This window comes from Propithecus coquereli, unplaced genomic scaffold (assembly GCF_000956105.1).
Source record: "Propithecus coquereli isolate 6110/MARCELLA unplaced genomic scaffold, Pcoq_1.0 Scaffold606, whole genome shotgun sequence".
NCBI lineage: Eukaryota > Metazoa > Chordata > Mammalia > Primates > Indriidae > Propithecus > Propithecus coquereli.
In genome coordinates, this window is record NW_012152019.1 from 414,337 (window position 1) to 421,437 (window position 7,101).

A 7,101-nucleotide genomic window follows, 5' to 3' on the forward strand; every position below is an offset into this window, starting at 1 on the left:
TCGACAACCATTTGGGAAAAACGAAAAAAAAAGTTCTAAAATCAATTGTGGTGGTGGTTGTACAATTCTGTGAATATACTAAAATAAATTGAATGGTATAATTTAAATGGGTGAATTGTATCATATGTGAATAATAGCTCAATGAAACTGTTTTAAAAGAAGAAAAAATACTGATATATGCTACCTGGATGAAATTTGAAAACAGTATGCTAAATCAAAGAAGCCAGTCCCAAGACCACCTATTGTGTGATTCCATGTATATGAAATGTCCAGAATAGGCAAATCTGCAGAGACCAGAAGTAGCTTGTAGGTTGCCCAGGGCTGGGAAGATAGGGAGATTAGGAGCCGACAACTAATGGATATGGGTTTCTTTGGAGACTAACAAAAATGTTTATTCCTGGTGGTCTAGTGGTTAGGGGAAAATAGTGTTCTAAAATTGATTGTGGTGTTCTGCAACTTTATGAATGTGCTAAAAACCATTGACTTTTACATTTTAAGTGGATGAATTATGTGGTATGTGACTTATATCTCAAGAAAGCTGTTAAAAAATCATACTGTTTGATTCCAATTATATAAAAATAGTATGAATGCATACATATAGGAAAAAAAGACCAAAAAAGTCCTATTGAAATATTAATAATATTTATCTCTAGGTTGTGGGTTTATGGATGATTTTTATTTTCTTTATATTTTCCTGCATTTTCTACACTTTCTACTGGGAATATGTCACTTTTATTATATAATCAGAAAAATAAATATTACAATCATATACCATATAATGATGTTTTGGTCAATCATGGACTGAATATACAATAGTGGTCCCATAAAATTATAATAGCATATTTTTACTGTACCTTTTCTATGTTTAGATACACAAACACAATTGTATTACAATTGCCTACAGTATTAAGTACAGTAACATGCCGTACAGGTCTGTAGCCTAGGAGAGACTGGCTAAGCCATATAGCCTAGGTGTGTAGTAGGCTATACCATCTAGGTTTGTGTAAATACACTCTATGATGTTCATATGACAAAATCTCCTAATGACACATTTCTCAGAACATATTCCAGTTCTTAAGGAGATACATGACTGTATTTAAAAACATAATGTGATACAGACTACAGTTCAGTTATATACATGATGTGGTTGGAGCCCTGAGGAAGGAGGGTGCTATGGACTGAATTGTGTCCCCCCAAATTATATGTTGATGCTCTAATTCCCAATGTGGCTATATTTGAGGATAGGGCCTATAGGAGATAATTAAGGTTAAACGAGGTCACAAGGATAAGGCCCTAATCCAATAGGATTAGTGTCCTTATAAGAAAGCAGAGAGGGCTGGGTACGGTGGCTCACGCCTGTAATCCTAGCTCTCTGGGAGGCCGAGGCGGGCGGATTGTTTGAGCTCAGGAGTTCGAAACCAGCCTGAGCAAGAGTGAGACCCCGTCTCTACTAAAAATTAGAAAGAAATTAATTGGACAACTAAAAATATATAGAAAAAATTAGCCAGGCATGGTGGCGCCTGCCTGTAGTCCCAGCTACTCAGGAGGCTGAGGCAGGAGGATCGCTTGAGCCCAGGAGTTTGAGGTTGCTGTGAGCTAGGATGACGCCATGGCACTCTAGCCCAGACAACACAATGAGACTCTGTCTCAAAAAAAAGAAAAGAAAGAAAGCAGAGAGCATTTGTGTGAGGACATGGTAGGAAGGTGGCTGTGTGCCAGCCAGAGAGTCCTCAGGGACTTTTAGCCTCCAGAACTGTGAGAAAATACATTTCTGTTGTTTAAGCCACTCTTTCTGTGGTATTTTGTTATGGTAGCCCCTGGAGCTAAGACAGGATTCACTTTCCTGGGAAGAAGAGTCAGGGAGGGCAGTGGCCTCCTTCTGGTCTCCCTGGCTTTCCGTAGACCTCCCTGCCTGGCCCTCCTCCTTGTGCCAAAGCGTTCCTTCTTAGAGCACACCTGATAGCATTGTTTAGAGCCCTCCCACCCCCAAGCCTACAGAAAAATCCTAGGTCTGGTGCATTGTCCCATCACACTGGATGAGCTCCGTCTCTCTTCTTTACTAAGGAGAGAAAGTTAAGAGTCTTCTCCATCACCCTCTAGGAAGACACCAGAATGGGGTGCTGCATTCTGGTGATGAGCTGAGTGTATGCCTGGATTATTTTCCCTTGCTTTTCCCAGATATGAATACACACTGGATCCCAAAGAAAGTTAAAATTATCTTTAGGTATGGAGGAATCAGGTGATTGTTCCAAAGTCCTCCAAAATGGGCATTGGGTCCCAACTCTGCTCTTCTGGGGAAAGGGGTGTGTCCTCCTCCTCCCTGGTGGCGGGAAATCCACTCCTCACTAAAGAGAGAAAAGAAAAATAGCTCACAGCAGTCTGAGAGAGCTGTGTGAGATATGCAAAATATATCAGGCCCAGAGAGAAAAGAATGTGGTACTAGGTCTCAAGCCCATTCCCAACCCATGCCCAAGAGCAATTGTTTAAAGGCATTTTGTTCCTGACTAGCCACTGCACTCATTGTCTTCTTGTTTCTGGAATTTGGGATACAAAGAACAATGTACAGCCAATCAATAGCTTATGTTATTTTGGTGTAAATTCTTGGTAAACAATTTAGGAACTGCCTCTTTTCCTTTAAAAACCTACTTGTTAGGTTTTTCCTTTTCCTTTAAAAACCCTATCTTTACAAAATATAAGAAAATTAGCAGGACATGGTGGCACACCCTGTAGTCCCAGCTACTTGGGAGGAGGCTGAGGCAAGAGGATTGCTTGAGCTCAGGAGTTTGACGATACAGTGAGCTATGATGTGCAACTGCACTTCAGCCTGGGTGACAGAGCAAGACCTTTTCTCTAAAAAACACAGTGATAATAAAATGTTTTTAAACACACACACAACCATACTTGTAGCCAGGCAGGGTGGCTGTTGCACGTAGTCTGAGCTACTCGTGAGGCTGAGGTTGGAAGGACTGCTAGAGGCCTGGGCGACAGAGCAAGACCCTGTCTCTAAAACAAATAAAAGCAAAAATAAAAAATAAATGTACTTGTAACTGCTGCTAATCCGTGTGTATATTCAGGGCAACTTTATGCTCCTGGGTTGCAGTCCTCAAACTTGGCCCAAATAAACTCTCTACTTGTATTAATTTTGCTCAGCTTCTTCCTTTTAGGTTGACAGAAGTGATCAAATCCTGCCCTCATCCTGGGTGCTGGGTGGGAATGGCTTTTCTGCACCAGGAAAGGAGTAGATGATTGAGAGGATGCCGTGACTTTGCATAGATGCCGGGAAGGCCTCTTGTTTGCAAAAACCTGACTAAGCAGCGCAGAGGCGAGCAGGCCTGGAGCTCCCAGGGAAGGGACTGTGGCATAAAGCCGTCGTCAAGCCATTTGCATGCCAAGGGCTTACGTGCACGGTAATGTCCTGCATCCCACCAAGGCCCTGTTGTAGCTGCTCCAACCTCACGGTGCCAGGGCGCAGAGGAAACGGCCCAGCCCCACAGCCTCCATCAGCGACCCTGCTGCCTTCCCGCCAAATCTGCATCCAATCCGAAAGCGTCACCACTCTCTCTTGAACGACCAATCAGAAGTGGGATCCTGAGCCTCAGCCCGCCCCCAGGAGCTCTGGACCAATGGCCGTGCGGGTATCGGCGGGCCAATCCGTGGCAGTGTGCGCGCAGAGCGGCGGCAGTTGGGCGCGCGGCGGCAGCGGTGGCGGCGGCGGTTGAGGTCTGGTAGCGGCTTAGGGCGGCAGCGGCGGAGCTCACCATGGTAAGGCCTCAGGGCTGGGGCTAGGGCGCTGCACACTCGGCACGCATAGGCCAGGCTCTGGGCACTACTGCTCCAAAGACGCCTGGGTAGGAGGGCGGACGAAGCCGGCCCAATTAGGCGGCCGGAAGGAGGGACCTTGGTGCGGGCCACCGCGTAGAGAGGAGGTGGGACAAGGACTCAGGAGGGCCAGGGCGCGACACTGGCCGGGCTGCCAGGTCTCCAGGCCGAGGGCCGTGGTGACCCCGAGGGAGGCAGATTGGGAGTGTCCAGGGTGACACGGGCAGCAGATGCTGGCGGCTCCCCGGAGATCAGGCGGGAAAGAGCCAGGTGGCAGCCGGGATGTGTGACGGAGGACTTCTGTTTTAGACGGTGCTGCTGGCCTTGACTCCGTGAAAGGGACCAGTTGGCGGTCTCTGAGAACAAATAGCGTTGGCTTCCTGACGACTGGAGGGCCTTCTCAAGCTTTCTGTTCTCGGGACCTCTCTACACTATTAAACATGATTGAGGAGCCCAAAGAGCCTTTATGTGCGTTATAGCTATCAATATTTGCCTATTAAAAAGTAAAACTGAGCTTTAAAAATATTTATTTATGCACTTGAAAGCAACACACATTAACATAAATAACAGATATCCAAATCAAGTCTGAGTAGCCAGTTTGTCAGTTATTCTTTCAAGTAAAAATGGTGTTCTATGAAAAAAGTGGCTACTTTAGCTTGCAACTTAAACAGATGCACAAGTGCTTTTTTCAAGGCAGCTGTAAATTAGTATGTGAACAGTGCTTTATGTGTACTTCCCATTTCGAGGGTATAGATTTAATACAGTTAGTATTTTTATCACTTCATCCAAAAACATTCTTAAATGAAACTGACGTTTTTACCTTGATCCATGCTAAGGGGCCAGCAATTTTACTCACTTTTGCTTGTGCATTATCAGTGCAAATGTCAACACAGTGAAAAGGATTGGTAATGTCCTATCATGAAATTGGTTTTATCCTCATGGATCCTGAAAAGGTCTATGGACCCCTAGGGGCCTGGGAACTCCACTGAGGACTGTTGCTGGGTAAGAGATGAGTAGAAACAATGGATCATTGACTGGAGAAGACACAGCTTTATTGTAAAGCAAAGGAAGGAGGAGAGCAGGAAGGGCTACAGTAGTCCCCCCTTATCTATATCTACAGTTTTGCTTTCTGTGGTTTCCGTAACCTGCAGTACAGAACAGTAAGATACTGTGAGAGAGAGAGACCACATTCACGTAATAACTTATTTAATATATTGTTATAATTCTATTTTATTATTAGTTATTGTTAATCTCTTACTGTGACTAATGTATAAGTTAAGCTTTATCAGAGGTATGTATGTACAGGAAAAAACAATATATATAGGGTTTGGTAGAATGTGGTTTCAGGCATCTACTCAAGGTCCTGGAATGTATCACCCAGATAAGGGTATTTGCAGATTTGGTGGCAGGAAGTTGATGCTTCTGGGGAAGTAGAGAACAAGGTCATCTGCCAAGAGGAGTTTGGTCTGGAGTTTGAAAAGAATAGAGGAAGTTTCAAATAATGTTTTCAGAGAGCTGTCTGAGGAAATGTAAAACTCGATGATCCAGGCGAAGTTGGCAATGATGAGTTTATCTGTTGAAAGTGAGGAATGCTTTCTTTTTTTTTGAGACAGTCTTTCTCTGTCCTCCCAGTTAGAATACAGTGGTGTCATCATAGCTCACTGCAACGTCAAACTCCTGGGTTCAAGCAATCCACCTGCCTCAGCCTCCCCAGTAGCTGGGACAACAGGTGCAGGCCACCACACCCAGCTAATTTTTTCTATTTTTTTGTAGAGACGGGGGTCTCGCTCTTGCTCAGGCTGGTCTCGAACTCCTGACCTCAAGCCATCCTTCTACCTCGGCCTCCTAGAGTGCTAGGATTACAGGCATGAGCCACCACGCCCGGCCTAAAGTGAGGAATGATTTTCCTGACTGCTTGAATTAGTTTTATTGGTTGGATAATCAGAGATGCAAGTGGCCTTGCAGACCACTCAGTTTCCCAATCCCATTTTGTAAATGAAGCAATTTATAAAATGTGTAGTGGTGTAAGGCCACAGAGCTTACTCTGATCTTACTGAGGCAGGTGAGTCAAATGCCAAATGAGGCATCCTGTGAAATGCAGAGTGTCTGGACTGAAGTAAGGCAAAACAAATGACATGGAATGGTGGTTTGGGGATGATTCCAAAGGCCTTTCCCAGAGTGTTGATGAATTCCTCCTTTGGAGGGGTGAGTTCCTAGGCACTGGAGTTCTTTCTGGAACTGAATGCTTCCTTCTGGGATGATGGGAGGGGACTGTTGCATTATGTTGATCTTTTATGCCCCTGCAGACTCTGAGACTTGGTATTATATAACAGAAAACAGGACTTTAAGTTCTTGGGATTTTAGGTTAGAATTTAGAATGGGTGGGGAACCTCAAATTTTATTTGTTCTCCTCCTATGTATTTGTGAGGATTACTTGTCTAAAATTGAATAAGTGTAGCTTTGTGCAGTGGCAGAATCATAGCCAATGAGGTTTATCTGAGGCATGATTATTGCTAATAAAATTGAACAAGTGGCTGGTGTGTGTACAGTTATGCTTCTGGCAGGAAAGAGATGGTACATTCAAAATAGATACCTTGAGGGGAATCTAAAAAGGTACTGTTTATAAAGGTCTGGGCAGGGTTTAAAGAAATCGCCAAATGACAGTGCAGTGTCCCAGCACTTGTGATGGCCAGGAGCCATTACACTCCTAGGCTTGAAGAGGTGAGGGGAGGGAGTGGTCACTAGAAGTTGAGAAGGTAGCTTTATGAAGAGGGCCAACTGCCGAAAGTTGTGGCCTTGATAAAGGGACTCAGATAACCCATGTAGTCTAAAAGGGAGGGAGCCAAAGATTGAGTACCCTGACCATACCGTTCTCTAACCTCCCAGTCTCTTACTGCTGCCTGCCATTGACCAAACCAACCAGAAGCTATTAGTGCAAGGAAGTCATCTGATGCTGTCCACATGAGTGAGCCTCCTAGAGCACAGAGTGTGGTAGAGAATGGTAGAGGGTAGATCTAGAGAGGGAGATGGAAGACACATACTGACCACCTGGACTTGGGTCATGGTGACCTACAACCTACTCCATTTTTCCTTCTCCAACTCTATTACCTTATCCTTTGGTCAGGACATAATTAAAAACTGCTCTATATTCCTAAGAATTACTGTGACTAACCATAATGCACAGCTGAAGGCCAGGCACGGTGGCTCACGCCTGTAATCCTAGCACTCTGGGAGGCCGAGGCGGGTGGATTGCTCAACGTCAGGAGTTTGAGACCAGCCTGA